The sequence below is a fragment of the Ammospiza nelsoni genome, chromosome 3 (assembly GCF_027579445.1).
Source record: "Ammospiza nelsoni isolate bAmmNel1 chromosome 3, bAmmNel1.pri, whole genome shotgun sequence".
In the NCBI taxonomy this organism is placed as follows: domain Eukaryota; kingdom Metazoa; phylum Chordata; class Aves; order Passeriformes; family Passerellidae; genus Ammospiza; species Ammospiza nelsoni.
Genome location: NC_080635.1, coordinates 96,633,211 through 96,649,486, shown reverse-complemented (window position 1 = coordinate 96,649,486; position 16,276 = coordinate 96,633,211). Strand labels below are relative to the sequence as shown.

General features: G+C 40.2%; 1 protein-coding gene and 1 long non-coding RNA gene across 3 annotated transcripts in view; one reads left to right on the top strand and one right to left on the bottom strand.

The window, feature by feature from the left end:
• Positions 1-16,276, top strand: part of RIMS1 (regulating synaptic membrane exocytosis 1) — a 306,477-nt gene that overhangs the window by 26,305 nt on the left and 263,896 nt on the right. The gene's annotated exons all lie outside the window — the stretch shown is intronic.
• On the bottom strand, positions 1,752-3,660 carry LOC132071733 (uncharacterized). Of its 2 annotated transcripts, none has more exons than XR_009418183.1 (4): positions 3,591-3,660; positions 2,492-2,655; positions 2,252-2,387; positions 1,752-2,094 (listed from the first exon to the last, which is right to left on the bottom strand). It is a non-coding gene; the product is annotated as an uncharacterized LOC132071733 (long non-coding RNA). The 2 variants fall into 2 exon arrangements; XR_009418182.1 differs by having other exon boundaries at positions 2,500-2,655.

Genomic DNA, 16,276 nt, shown 5'->3' with positions numbered 1-16,276 from the left:
ATCTGATAGAAGAAAATTGAGAAAGGAAGTAGATGCAGAGTGCTCTGTACACAGCTCTAGAAATATTCATGTATATTTATGTAGGCCTTACATGCAGTGGTCATTTAGACATGACCTGGGAATGAGAGATGTCTTTGAAATCTCCAGGTGCACAGTTCTAGGTGGCATTAGAAGTGACTGCATTCACTTCCCAGACAAACCTACAAAAGAATATTGTTAGGATAAAGAGTGTTATATCTATCAAAACGCTAATTGCACTCAAGAGACTTAATGTTCTGCTACTGTGACCCCCTATGCTATTGCTCTAGCAGCCAGGATACCTGTTGGAGTTTTATTTGTTTTTAGACAAATATATGCATAGGTGCAAATAAGCTAGTTGTAAGTTACAGAGAAAACCAAATTTATTTTGAAGAGTGTATTTTTTATCTTCCTAACGAACCCCTTCCTTTTTACTTTTTCTTTTAAGTGATGACTATCTTTTGTTAGGGTGGAATGAGACCCTTGGTGACAATTGTCAGAGGAGGATGTACTTCCTCTCCAAAGCTAATAAGTCAGTATAGCAGTGGGGAATGCTTATTTACAATGAGCTGCAAGAAATAGGGAGTAACTACTGCAAAGGTACTACATGAAGAAAGGATTTGACGAGGCAAATTTAGAGAGGGAAATGATCTCTGGTGGTGCATTTTATGAGTGCCTTGCTTACAAGATAGCAGCACGGATGTCTCTGTGTTCCCTGTGTACAAGGAAGCCACTGCAATATTTAGGCAAGGAAATTTTATGTAGAATCATCTGTTTAATATTTGGTTCATCAGGACCTACCTAGTTCTCTTTGCCTATGAAGGAAGCTGTTTTCCTCTGAAGTCAAGATGTTGAAAACAATTCTTTCAGCTGTCTCTGCAATACCTGCATGCTCTGGTCTACATTTAATGATGTCTTGCCCCATCCATAACTGCTTAGAAACAAATTTCTTAGTCACTGTTTATTCAACCAACCATTCAACCCCATGCAGCGCTACAGGCTGGGGCAGAGTGGTTAGAAAGCCACCCAGGGAAAGGGACCTGGAGGTGTTGGTTGACAGTGGCTGAGCATGAGCCAGCTGTGCCCAGGTGGCCAAGCAGGCCAGTGGCATCCTGGCCTGTATCAGCAATGGTGTGGCCAGCAGGGCCAGGGCAGGGATTGTACCCCTATCTGGGCACTGGTGAGGCCATGCCTTGAGAGCTGTGTTCAGTTCTGGGCCCCTCAGCTCAGGGACAACTTTGAGGGGCTGGAATGAGTCCAGAGAAGGGCAACAGAGCTGGTGAAGGGTCTGGAGCACAAGTCATATGAGGAGGAGCTGAGGGAGCTTGGGGTGTTTATGCTGGATAAGGAGACTCAAAGATGATCTTCTCCCTCTATAAGTGCCTGAAAGAAGGCTGCAGCCAGGTGGAGGTCAGCCTCTTCTTCTGTGTAACAAGCAATAGGAGAAGGGGAAGTGGCCTCAAGATGTGGTGGGAAAGGTTTAGATTGGATATTAGGAACTATTTCTGCACTGAAAGGGTGGTCAAACTCTGGAACAGGCTGCCTGGGGAGGTGAAGTGGTTGAATCACCATCATTCCCAGAGGTACTAAAAAGATGTGTGGTAGATGTGGGACATGGTTTAGTGGTGGACCTGGCAAGTGCTAAGTATGCTGGTTTTGGCAGGATTAGGTTAATGGTTGGCCTTGAGAATCTTAAAGGTCTTTTTCAATCTAACATGACTCTGATTCTAAGATAAGTGTTTCAAAGCTGTTTACTAAAATGTTCCAAAGAAATCCACTCAAACATAGCGAATGGTCAATTGTATTATTTTAACTTAGGAATTACTATAGGAATTCACAAATGGATAAAAATATGTACAATTAAATGGCAGTTATTTTCAAATTAATATGATTTTGATTTTTATCTTAAAATATTAGTGTACTGCAGCTAAATATTTTATGATTTAGGAATAGATTGCAGACAGAGCGGAAGGGTTGATCTTTTCTTTTCATTGTACTTACAAATTTACATTATATGGAGACCCTGGAGTCTTCCACTTCATTGAAAATTGGTAGACTGGAATCACTCAAAATATCCTGGAATATGGTGTTGTGGAAGGAAAGAAAAACAGCATATTAATAAGAGGTGATATTTGTTTAGGCTTTTTAAAAAGGATGTTCTGTTGAATTTAATTTATTAACTGTGTTTTCAGTCTCTGAAAAATCTAATCCTGAATAAACAATGGAAGTTTACCTTGTAATATATCATGACAAATATGAAAAGTGTTTGTGTTAAGTGTGATACTCTCTGTAGAGATTCATGGTGATATCCTTTGCCCACTGAAGTCATAGGCACTCTCCTTATCACTTCCAGTACAGTTGTGGTGTTTCTGAAAGAGAAATTAAATGCTGAATGTACTGAATGCCTCTGCTGATACTGTTGTGGTAATATGGTATCTACTGGCAAGGTGGTATCTACCTTGTAGATACCTACAGATCTACCTCTGTAGCTTTGATGCAGCTGAATTGCAGGAGTCTGCTGCTCTTTGCAAACACATAGGGGTGCCTGTCCTTCCCTTGCTTTGGTTTTTGCAGGGAGTCAGTGCCAGCGCTCACTCAGCAGGCCAGACACTTGTGAAATCAGATTTGTCTTGGTGCCTGAAAGAAAACGGAACCCTTCTGAATGTTTGCCCTACTGTGTCACGTAGGGCATGTAGACTAAAAAGAATGAGACACATCCTCTAGTCAGTGCTGCTGTGAGTGTGCTGATTGCTGTTCTTTGGGATGTAGTCCCAACATGGAAAAGAAGAGAGTTTGGATATACAGTGACAAAAAAATAGTGTGTTTTTAAATTGAGCTTAATCAGAAAATTCTCACTCATTTTCCCCTCTGATGAAAACCCCACAACCAAAGCCAAAGAACAAAACCCCCAAATCATTCTGTGATTGAATCATTCAGGTTCCTAAGTATACATCTTGACTAGTGAGCTATGGAGTCAGTTTGGCAATTTCAACTACACTGAGTTAATAAGTTCAGTATTTTTTATATCAGCTGTGGGAGAGAATATATCCAGATACTCTGGATCCTGATGGCTAAGGATCGTGCATGAAGAATGTAAATTTGAATCCTAAAATCTGTTTTTGATGCAAAACATCATCATATCTATAAGGAGGGTCTTGACCACTCCTTACCGGCAATTTTTGCAGTCTTTCTGTAGTATGTTTAAGTGTGTTTTATGTCATGTGTATATATATGTATATATTTGTGTGTGCATCCACCCATATATTTGTTGCAAATTAGTTCAGAAATTTCAGTGTATGAAATCAGGTCATTGGATGAGATTCTATGATGTGCAGAAAAGAATTTGCATATAAAAAGGAATAGAATTATTAAAGCTTTATGTCAGCATTGTACCCGTACAGTTCCAGATTGTTTTAGACATTGCAATCAAATCTACAGGTATGACATTGACACTCAGAAATACAGAGATTTGTCTCAGCTCTCACCATCCTGAATTGTCTTTGTTGTTATTATATCGCAAAGGTTCTATTGCCATTACATCACAAGGGTTCCATACTGCTAGAGTTTCGTACCTCCTTGATGTTTCTCATAGGCAGCTCCTGCAGGCACTGACTCTTCCTTGTCCTCACAGCAACCAGCTGACTCCAATGCCCCTCAACCAACCAATCCCCTCTTTTATAACACTCTTCTCATTGGCTACAGGTGTGACCTGTTGAAATCAGGCCTGCTTCTAAGCCTTAATAATTGGCTCAGCTGCAACTCTTTAGGGGGTAAGATTACTTTCTATACTACCTTTATTTACTTGTGTTCTATCCTGCTACAAGTCTTCAGTGCCACATCTTGAGAATTTTATCTCTTACCAACTCAGTGTTGGAAATACCAGTAGTTAAAAGTGTGCAAAATTCAATCCTTTGCCTACAGTTCCCTGTTTACACTCCTTGGAGGAATGCTTCTCTTTGTAAGACCATGGCTTTTACATTCATGAAGCCCCATAATGTGTCACACTGTATTGGACACTACTGTTTTGATTCCCTAGTGGCCAAACAATCCTAACAAATGTGCTTGGTTTTTCCTATTTAGTAATTTTCTTAATTTTCAATTTTATCTTCTTACAGTATATTGAGAAAAGGAAGGGACAAACCTGTTTGCAGGAAATGAGAAGGGATACAGTAATCCAAAGATGTGTGTTTGTGGATGAGTGGAGCATGATGGGTGGGTGTGTCTGCCCTTTCCAAAACAGTTGTCTCAAATACTCAAATCTGCAGAAACTGTGCTCTCAAGTGCTTTCCCTGTCAAGTGCCATAAGACCTATGCAAGCAGAGCTGTGCAGATGTGGTAATGAGAATGCTCTGCCTGTGCATTTGGTCCCTGCATGCCTCCTGGTGCCCCTTCCAGCCGTGCATGAACCTGTGCCTGCAGATCTGCTCTTTTTAAACTTTCAGACTTTTGTTGTGAATATGGCTTTGGACGTCTAAAGGCCTCACAGACACCTTCAGTGTGAGGTAGACACAAACCTGTGCAAGCAGTAACCTCTGGGCAAGGCAGGACTCATCTTTAGAAGATTTTGGCTTCTGAATGCTTTGAGATCTTGGATGACAGATGCTAAGGAAGTGTGAAATATTGCAACCAGGGATCAGATAATGGTTTCTCCTTGTGCAATTTTGTTAATTCATTTAGTTCATGTAAGGTAAATTGCTCCAGGTGCCTTCAAGCAATCTTAATTTAATGCAGGTAAGTAAAAAAGTCAAGTAATGACTTTGACTGACTGAAGAACTAATAAATTCCAGACACAGCTTATCATCATCTAGCTTCAGAATGATGAGCCTGTGAGTAACTTTCTCTGCATTCCTCCTTGCGCTACAACTCCCTTGGAATATGAACCCTCAAAGTATAAGACAGTGGTTGTGTTTACACATCAAAGGGCTGCAGCTCACCTAGTGGTAGAAAAAGGTGTTGCCTTACTTGGTTTTGGTTTTATTTCTAATTTCATGTGGGCAGAAATGAATCAGAGAAGGGTTTCTAATAATTTAGTAGGAAGTAAAAAAAGCACTCAATGTTTTTCATTGTGTTATGGCTTGAGTGACATTGACCCAATAATTGTGTAACTTGGGAAGGATCTATAAGAGTTGAATGACTTGACCTTTCCAAGACCGCAGGAATTGCATCTGTTTTATTTTCTTCCCAAATATGATCTTGTTTTATCCAGTAACATATCATATCTACGTAATTCCACATCTTCCCACTCTGCCACATGCATGCATTCACACACACAGTCATATCTTTTATACTTAGGTCTGTCATTTGAGTGTGTTAAAGATTCTTTTAATAAACTCATCTCAGTTATTCAGAGCAACAGTTTTGCTTCAACTGTAGAGTGATCAACTGTAGGTTGGAAGGGACCTAAAGATCACCTCATTCCAAACTCCCTTCCACTAGATCAGGTTGCTTAAAGCCCATCCAGCCTGGCTGTGAACACTTCCAGGGATGTGGCATCCAGAACTTCCCTGGACAATATGTGCCAGTGCCTCACAAACCTCACAGTAAAGAATTTCTTCCTAAAATCTAATCTAAACCTACTCTCAGTTTGAAGCCATTCTCTTTTATCCTGTCACTACATACTTGTAAAAAGTCCCTCTCCATCTTTCTTGTAGGCTCCCTTTAGGTAGGCTGAACAGTCCCATTTCTCTCATAGTCCTTCCACATAGGAGAGGTGCTCCATCCCTCCAATTTACTTGGTGGCTCTCCTTCAGACCTGCTCCAACAGGTCCTTCCTGTGCTGGGGACCCCAGAGCTGGAGGCAGCAGTGCAGGTGGGGTCTCAGCAGAGCAGAGGAGAGGGGCAGGATCCCCTCCTTGGCCCTGCTGGCCTCGCTGCTTTGGATGCAGCCCAGGACACAACTGGCTTTCTGGGTCAGGTCTAGCCTCTCCTCCAGCAGCACTCTCAAGTCCTTCTCAGCAGATCTGCCCTAGGTCTGTTCCTTCCCCAGACTGGATTGGTACCAGGGATTGCCCTGGCCCAGGTGCAGCACCTTGCACTTGGTCTTGTTGAACCCCATGAGATTCCTGCAGGACCAATTCTCGAGCTTGTCCAGGTCCCTCTGGATGCTCTCCTGTCCTTCAGGTGTGTCAGCCACACCATTCAGCTTGGTGTCATCTGCAGATGTGCTGAGGGTGCACTCTATCCCTTTGTTTCTGTCATTAATGAAGACATTAGGTAACACTGGTCCCAGTACAGACACCTGATGGACAGGACTTGTCACCGATGTCCATTGGGATTCAGAGCCATTGACCACAAGCCTCTGGATGTGACCATCCAACCAGTTCCTCATCCACCTAACATCTCCCCATTGAATCCTGTCCCCAATTTAGAGAGGAGGATGTGGTGGGGACCCACATCAAAGGCTTTACAGAAGCCCAGATAAACGACATCGGCAGCCCTTCCCTTGTCCACCGATGCAGTCCCTCCATCATGGAAGGCCACTGGGTTGGTCAGGCAGGACTTGTCCTTGGTGAAGCTCTGGTGGCTGTCCCAAATCCCCTCCCTGTCCTTCCTGTGCCTTAGCACAGCTTCTAGGAGAAACTGCTCCGCAACCTTTCCAGGCACAGAGGGGAGGCTGACCGGTCAGTAGTTCCCAGGGTCCTTCTTTCAAAAGTGGGTACAGTGTTTTCCTTTCCCAGTCACATGGGACTTCATCTGACTGCCATGACCTTTCAAATATCACAGAGAATGGCTTGGCAACTGCATCAGACAATTCTCTCAGGACTCTGGGATGCCCTAATTGTGTCCCATAGACTTATGTATGCTCAGGTTCCTCAGGTGATCATGAACCTGATCTTTACTTTCAGTGGGAAGTGCTTTTTTCTCCCAGTCCCCATCTTACAGTCCATCCCCTTGAGACGTTGCCATTGAATACTGAGGCAAAAAATTTGTTGAGCACTTCAGCCTTCTCCTCATCCACTGTTAAGAGTTTTCCAGCATTGTTTATCAGGTCGTTCACCTTCTTTGATTTTCATTTTCTGGTTAACATCCTGTAGAAGGCCTTCCTGTTATTCTTTGCATCCCTTGTCAGCTTCAGTTCCAGCTTCACTGTGGCCTTTCACCCCATCCCCACTCAACTCTATACTCTTCACAGGGCACTTGTTCGTGTTTCCACTGCCTGTGCATTTACTTATTTCCTTTTAGCTTGATCAGCAGTTTGAAACCATCCTGTGGGTTTTTGGTTTGTTGATTTTTTTTTCTGAGAATCTTTGGGGTTTTTTTTTTGTGTTCTTGGCATAGAATAAAAAGAAATGCATCCCAGCAATTCCATCACTGCTTACTGAGAGTTTAAGAGCTGCATTTGTGTAACTCCTAGTATACTCAATGAAAAAAAAGATTAAAGATACCTGAAATGCAAGCATGGAAGAGCAAAATACAAAAAGAAATCAAAGTGGCAAACTTGCATAAATTTGGCTGTGTGCATCCAAGCAAAAATTGCAAAACTTCCTATATCATATATTTCATTAGTGATAGATGCTACAGGTGAAAAAAAAAAGAAAAAAAAATTAGTGGGGAACATTTCTTAATTTAACCAAATTAATTGATTAAATGAGATAATAGGAATACCTTTCAAAAGTTTAAATTTTGGTCTCAAGTTTTAAATTCATCCTGGCTGAGACAAAGTATATATATATATATATATATATGTAAAACTCCCGTGTTTATATTCCATGTTACTTATCGTGCTTATACATTAGACATGTTCTGTACAGTCATTGCTACACATAGGCCAGTGTAAATTTGTAGTTTTTACCTGCTAAGCACTTTCTGAGAGTTGTGGGTTTTTTTTGCATTTCTAGAGAGAGAGATGAACATGAGCTGAATGTACACTTTGACAAGAGACAGTGGTGTTAGACCTTAAAGGTCTGCTGCTAACTATATTCTTGGCAGCAGGCAAAGCATTTTATGCCATGGAATTTGCAGGCATTTCACAGCAACTGAGTTGGATATTTTTATTTGCTGGCATATTGTCTCCTTGCCCCTCTGAGCTCTGTCTGTGGCTCAGGTCATTGCAAACAGTGGCAAGACCAAAGCATGTGTGCTGGGTTTGCTGTGTTCCTACGTGCCCTTGCCAGTGCAGCCTACTGGAAGACGAGATATTCTGATCATGTAGGAATGATAGTGGCAATTTGACAATTTCTGAATATTATTTTTTGACAAATATTATAAGTGTTATAGAAATATTTTCATGCAATATTAACATTATTGTAACACCATTATAGAAGCATAAATTACCAGATGAGTCAGAATTATGGCCCTTTTCCTGCTGTGTGTGGGCAGACCCCTGCATCTGTGCTCACTGCAGGTTTGGGACCTAAATGCATTAGATGCGTACTGGAAGAAAATGAGTCTGCAAAGTATTTTAATAGAAGGAATACATTGCTCTTAGTAGTGAAAAATTCTCTAAAAATGGAAGTGTTCTTGTGCTTCACTTTAAAAAAGACAAGTATATTAATATGGAAATGTCTCTGGAAATTCTTGTAAGATTAATGACAAAACTGAAAAAAAAAGAAGTAAAACAGCTCAAATCAATGTCTTGAAGGAAAAGCGGAGGTGTATTGTCTTATATAGATTCCAGACAAGATTTGTGTACATGGACTGTAGTGGTGGTCCAGTATTTCTGTAAAGTATATTTATAGGTAATGTACTAACATCTCACACAGTATGGTGATATCATTAGCTTTCCGTGACAGCAGTTTCCCAAAGTCATGAACTGTAATTTCATTGTCTGCCTCTTCTCAGGGGAACACTGAAAATACTCACTAATAGGGATCTCTCATCTGACAACTTTCCTCAAACAGAAGCTTGCAGATTATTGAGGAAGACATCCTATTGATTGGGATCCTGAGATATGTCTTTGTTTCTAAGTACTTCAAAGATACCTGTGTGGAGCACTCCTTTATATGTTTTTTCTTCCTCTGTGAAAATAATGTGTTCTGTATCTGTCATCTGTTTTGTCTTTGTATACCAAGAAACAGCAGTAAATATTTCAGAAAAGCAAGTAGTTGTGATTTTATTCAGAAAAGTGGAAATTACAAGAAAAAAGCATCAAAGTCAGAAGGGGCAAAGAGGAGGATTTATTTTCTCATAGCTGAGGATGCTCAAGTAGATATTGCTTCAACTTCCAGAGTGAGCATATTCTGCATAGAAGGATTAGAAATTTTTCCTCATTGCTGTAAATAAAAAAAATTGATGATTCTCAACTTCCTCTGAAATGCTTCATTCTCTGTCTTTCCTCAGACATCACCTTGTGCTTTTTCTTCCTCTCATCTCTGTGTCTCTACAAGTAAAGGAAATAGTGGCTTCTCTTTCTTCCCCCTTTGCTGCCACCTCCAGGGAAGGTTAAAAATCCAGCATCACTGAGAATTCAGCTTTGCCAGGACTGAGGGTCATCTTGAGATTACAGTTTTCAAGTTAATATTCAGAGCAGTTACAAGGACCCCTGCTTCTTCTTTTGTTTCTATTAATCAATTTAGGAAAATTTGATTAGCTCTGGTTGTTTGTGAGAATACAGATCAACCCTCTTTCTCTTTTCAGATTGCCTGAATCTAGACTGTCCTCTGAGATGCTGAAACCTTCTGACATGCAGATTTCCTTCCCTTGAAACAATTTTCATCTAGTCAATTGAATTATAATTTCATCTAACTCCTTCCTTTCCTGAAAATGTGATATTCATTGTGAGCTTTTTCTTGTCTCTATAATAACGTTCAACTTGAGTATCAGAAAAAAAAGTAGTTCTTGGAAAATATTTTGATAGTCTTACAAGTCAAGGTATACTGTCAGATCTTCTAGCGACCACATACAGTATAAGAGCAACATGTATAATTAACTTGGCACAGGCGGGGGGAGAATAGGGAAATTGTCTCTGTTACCTCCCTTCTTTGGTTTTGAAATCTCATGCTCTTGTATGATACGCTTGGGAAATTACAGACTGTGAGTGGGATTCATATGGCAAAATGTAGACATCTACATCTGAGTTAGTCACCCAAGGCTCCCTGTGTGGGGAATGGAGAGAAACAGGACAGATGAATCACACCCTTGAAGAACCTGGGTTTTTTTTACCTCTATGCTAAGACAAATGACTCATAGCCTGAAAGTGCCCGTTTGGCTAGTAAAGGAGGTTGGGGTAACAGCTGGAATGTGAGGGCTCATTCTGCACCCCAAAAACTAGATGAGATGTACATGGCACTTTGTGGCTCTGGTGCATACCTGTGGGCTCACCTATACATGTTTGTCAGATTGTGTGAGTACTCCGTCCTGGGCAAAAAACTCACTAGTTTTCCACATAGAAATTCCTTGAAAAAATAAAGACAACTTAAGTTTTTCATGTGTGAGATCTCAGAAATCAGGAAATGTGTAAATTGCATTAGCATGTTTCTCCTGTATGTAATTTCTTAGTATGCATCAGCAAATAATTGAAAAACTCTAATAAGGAAATTTTCAAAACATTGTCAGCACATCAGTTTTGTAGCTAATGGTGCCACTGTTTGTTTAGTCACCTTTGGAAGTTGTGTGCCCTCTGCTTTTAGGGAGACGTGTCTGATGCTTTCCAGATGCTGCAGGGAACTGTGAGCTCTTTGTGCTACATCTAAGGTAGTCTCTTTTCTCTGTGTGCAAGCCACATAATATGTCTCCCTCAAATTATCTTTGTCTTCAGTCAGCCTGAGGAGTGTGTTGTTAGTGAATATGTGAAGACCTTGCAATGCTACTTGCAGAAAAAAAATCTGTCTTCCCTTCTTTGCTTTTTGATACATCATCAGCATCAGCACGTGGGGTGTGAGCCAAAGTGGGCTCAGAAACAAGTTGTATTCAAAGTGGTGTGGTGCCACTGAAAATCTGTGTGGAGTCCCCTCAGCTGAAAACACTGGTGAGAGATATATGACCCTCCCACAAAGAGGTGAATGATGTTAAAATAGAAATGGCCAATGAAACAAGACAAATAATGATAGCCCAGTAAGAGAGTATTTATGGTTTCTTTTTAGCTTCTGCTTTATATGCATGGTTGACTGACACAAATAAAACTGAGCAACTTCTGTTTGATAGAGAGAATAAACATGTTTGGCTTAGATCTGTAGCTAGACTATGTCCAGAAAGATGGCTTTTGGTAGAAATTGAGCTTTTGTACCCCCTAACTCTATGCACCTGGCCTGAGGAGCATGATCCACTGTGTAGATTTCAGCACACCAATTTCCTATGTAGTCAGCATACATAGATACCCTAAAAGGGATGACACAGCACAAGGGTCACAGCTCCTCCTTCTCTGGTTATCAGAGCTGCAAACTAGGACTTACTCAGATCCAGACCCTGGAGATACATTCTGGGTAGCTGTGTAAATCACAGCTGATTTTCATGCATGAATAAAGCCATGGTGTATGAGAAGCAATGCATCTGCAGTCTTCTCTGTCAAATCTGCAGATCACAGATCCTAATTCCCAGAAAATCTTTCCCTGCCAAGTCACACTAGGTTTAGAAGGCACCTCGCTTTGTTGATCCTTTTGAATCTGGACGGTTTTGAAGCCAGACATGCAAGATTTTAATCAATGCTAAGTAAGATGTGGCCTGACTGTAGTCTTACCGTGACACAGAATGATGGACAATCCCTGGATTCAACACCCTCCTGCTTCCAGACTAAGCCAGCATTGCTTCTACCATCCTCTCTTTACCAAAAAAGAAGAAAGCCCTCAGAAAAGAGCAGTGTCTGTGTTATGGAACCATTATGAAATCCATGTTTGAAATACCCAATGTATCTTTCTGAATCAAGGAGAGAGTTCAGTTAAAGGGGTGCCTCCACTGGCTTTTGTTCTGGCTAGATCAGTTCACCACCATGCTGTAGGTTAAATCATTGAAGCTGTGGAGGTAGCTGAGAACTGGCTACAGCACTGAATTTCTCCCAGCTGCTAGTGTTTTGTCAGCACTGATCAGTGATTTGTGCTCCAGTCATTTGGTCAGAATCATCACCAGTGAGCAGCAGGCTATTTTTGGCTTCTTACCTTACCTCTAAGCCAAAGGCAGGCAGGCAGATCCAGACCAGCAGCCTAACGTGGGAGCTGCCCTGGACAGCCGAGTGCTGGCTCACAGAACCGAGTGGCTCACATCAATGTCAGCAGCTGCCTGCAAAGGCAGGGCTGGAGTTCTGCCAGCCCCTGGAAAGATGGTGTGCCTCTTCCAGGTGAGAACCACTGTGCTAAACCTCAGACCATCAGTGTGGATGCTGCCTGCTCCTGTCTGTGCTAGTTTGAGGAAAGACTTTTTATAAGACAGCATTAAATTACTTCCCACTATATAGTAGTTGAATTACTTGCTGGTCTTTAAAATCCTTATCTGAAGAAAAACCATATATATGTGTACATACACATACACAAGTAAATTAAATTTTTGTTCTGAAAGATACTTGTCAAATAGTGATTCCTGCATTTAAAATTCCTACTCTTATATATTAGTGGATCATAATTTGAATTGTAACTACTTCAGAATACTGCTTTTATGTGATAAAAAGGCTTTTAGTTGGGGCTTCCCTTATAATTCAGGTATTATGATGGTAGAAAATAATTCAGATAACTGATAAAAATATCATTTCATGATTTTATATGTGTTTGCACTTCAAAGAACCAGCAATGAAAAGATGATCACACATCTGAATCAGAAGGATAATATTTATATCTAAACTGAGTAACCATGTAATTCTGTTGGTGTTTCCCATACTCCCTCTGTCCTCCTCCACTTGCATGCTATAGTCTGATTCAGATTTTCTGTGCAGTGTTTATTACCTGACCTGAAAAGCTCAATCTAAATATTTGGTCTGTTCACTGATGTTCCCAGCGTACTTCTGGCTGCTATGTAGTTGTGGAAGAGTAAAATACATGAGGCTGGCCATTCTTGTAGCTCTGTAACTTTTATTTTTGATATTCATAGGATGCTTTTAGAAGCTGGTTAAAAATTACATTTTCCAGTATTCAGCTGCAGAGGAGTGCTTGGTATTTTCAGATGTGTTAGGAGTGATGCTTTTTGTACGCATACATATAATTATTCTGATCTCTGCAAAAGGATTCCTCTGTCACAAGGAATCCCACATTCCCAGATGCTGGCTAGAAGAGGTCATCACATCTGGCCTGATAATTAGATATTATAAATTTCAGGCTGAATTTATTTTCTAGGTAGTTTATATGTATTATTTATTGTTCAGCTCTCCTGATCTGTGTATTTTATCCTCATATAGTTAAAGACTGTATTACGTTCTTGCAAGATTTGTTTGGGTGACCAAATGAGCCCCTTGGGTCTGCTTTGCTTCATTCCCATGTCATCCTGGTTGCATTTTTGCCCAGCAGAATGTTCCAAGTGGTTTCCTGTCTCCCTTCTTCCTACAAATGCAGAAGGAGGTTGGCCAGAGTCATAATATATTCTTGAAATTCAAGAATTGTCAGTGGGTGGCTACCAAGATATGCAACTTACAGACAGATTCATCAGCTTAGCTAGGCTGAAATAATCACTGCAGTTGAGGAGGCTTTCAGAGTGGTAGGGAAATTCATTCCTCTTATGCTTTTTTTCTGGTCATTCCAGTGGTGCCTTTCATTTCTTTCCATTCTAGTTTTATATTCTACCCTTATACCTGATATATTTTTTATTACATTTTTCAAGTCCATAAATCCTTGAATTCTTAAGGACTGGTTGAGAGTATATGTTGCTAATTACTAATTCTTACTTGTTTTTTGGTATGTGAACATAATGAAGTGAGGAGAGCCTTCCTGTGCCACTTCTACAGAAAACATCACAGGCCACTGTTTCTTGCTTTCTCATTAGTTAATTTCTTGTCTTTATTTAGTACACCTTGCATTAATGAGGGATTAGAAAGTCTTTAGGTGGAACTCAAATATGTATATCATTACAATATATACAACATATGAATTTTTTAGGGTAACAATATATGCAACATTGTCAAAATGCTTTAACAGGAGGTGCAATACAGTTTTGTAGGCCATCCTTGACTGCCTATTTCTATGTTAATAAAAAACCCCTACATTTAAAGCTGGGTACATTGCTAGCTTTCCATGGGTTTTCTGCAGCATTTCTCAGTACAGATGAGGTTTTGAGAGAACTTTTACATTCTCACACCCCTGTCAGTAATGAGCTATATTTACCATATTCTGGACTGGGTTTGTTGTTCACAGCTGTGCTCTGATGAACGAGCAGACTTGGGCTCTTCGGTTTCTCTCTTTCCTCACTCATTTCCAGGTAATGAACTCACAGCTTGTAATAGATGCTCTTAATCTGTAGCTGCCTGACAATACATTTTGTACTACTGAATGTAATCTTATTGTGCTACTCGAGGTCATTTGACTTCATGTACAGTTCAGTCTTTCCCTTAATTATCGTTGCCTCCCAAATTTGTATCACAAGAAACAATTTTTCATCACAGTTATAATTATTCTGTATTCTGTAAATATTATTGAGATAAATGATAAATACAGGCAATCCTAATCCCAGTTCTGTTAAAGTTGATTAGTCATCCTTCTTTTGGCTGGTAGTACCCCTCTCAAATAAATGTTTCCCTGCCTTTTCTTCAGCTTGGTTGCTGAAGTAACCTTCTTCAGTGGTTCTTTAACCAGTGATTTCACATTTGACTCTGTATCAAATGCCTTACTGAAATTTACATCAACTATGTCTCCCTTTATTTAGAAGGACTAATGTGTATTTTCATAAACTCTTTCTTTTCAATTTTCTTACACTTGCCTCCATCTTTGATAGTCATTTCCCTCCAAAGTGTATGACTGAGGCCTGGCTAAAGTCACATGTACTGTGCAGGTTGTAATAAAACATTAGATGCCCAGGCTACTGAGAGCTTTAATCACCCTTCTGCAAACAGTTGTAATTTTTCTTCTTCCTCATTATTTGACTGTCCCCTGCCAGACCTGCAGTTATACCTGGAATTTCCTGTGCCAGCTCTTTTGACTCATGGGCCAATACTGACTCATTCTTTCCTTCTGCTCTCCCATCTGTTGGTGTCCATGCATTGTGGTGTTCCCTGTATTTGGATAATCTCCTGTCAGGGGCTGTGCATTTGTGACTGCACACCTACAGCACCCAGCATCCAGAGCATCCACAGCTCTGGCCAAAATGGTATGATCAATAAGATTTGTCAGATTTTGACTTTTTTGGCTTTTGCCTTCTGTTTGGAGAAGCTTTTACTTCCCTTAGTAGCTCCTTCTAAAGCTGGTTGAAGTTTGTCCTGTGTGTTTGCTGTCATCTGTCTTCAGAAAAGGATATATAGAGTTGTGTTCTTTCTCCTTTCAGGAACTCATTATTGCTGAGCTCCACAAACAGAGGAGAGAGATAACCTTTAATATCCAGAACTTTCATGGTCTTTACCTGAGAAAGATTATTCTGGATAAAAGAAAACTCACTTGTTCCAGGGGCAGTAAGAAAAGGTTAACAAATAAATTATTTTGAAGAAGTTTTTCTCAATGTTCTCTGAAACACACATGTTTACTGGATAACAAATGAGACTCAAACAAAATCTGACTGCTTTTGAAAGTGCAGAGTCAGCAAGGTTTGTCCTGTAGCCATACAGAGTCATTACCCAGGAAGTTCCCATAGTCATTTTGCAAACCTGTACTTGAGAATATGCCAGTCTCTGCCAGCTGAGACTGGTTTTCAGCTCTTTGATGCTGAATTCTGTGCAGCCAATAGCACCTCTCTCAGTATAGAAAATCTGGTAAGTGGGAGTTAGGTGTAAGGACAAAATGTGTGTTTACTTAAAATTAGAAGATACATAATGTTAAAAAGTTTTGTAATGTGTTAACCTAACTGTACATCTCTTTATCAGCTATGTGTTTGAAAGTCCTGCGCCATACTAGTATGTCATTAATCAGTGACATGAAAAACATTATTTTAGAATTTAAAATAAGTTAAAGAGGGACATAAGTCAGTATTATTCATCTTTTTGTAATTTTTTAAAGTGTAAATGTAATTTACCTATAATGCAATTCAGTAGCATGCTGACACTGTATGTTACTTGGTTTTGCTGTTTACCATTAGGTGTTTGAAATATGATGTTAATGTTTGCTCCCAGTTGAAGCATGCCTCTGTTTGTAGCATTGTAGTTTCAATTTTCATGTGCTTCACTTCAGCACATAGTAGCAGTATCTGTTCAAGGTAATTGGTTTTGATGATTCCTCACAGTCCTTTAGCACTTTGCAGACCAGAACATCATAGTTGTTCACCA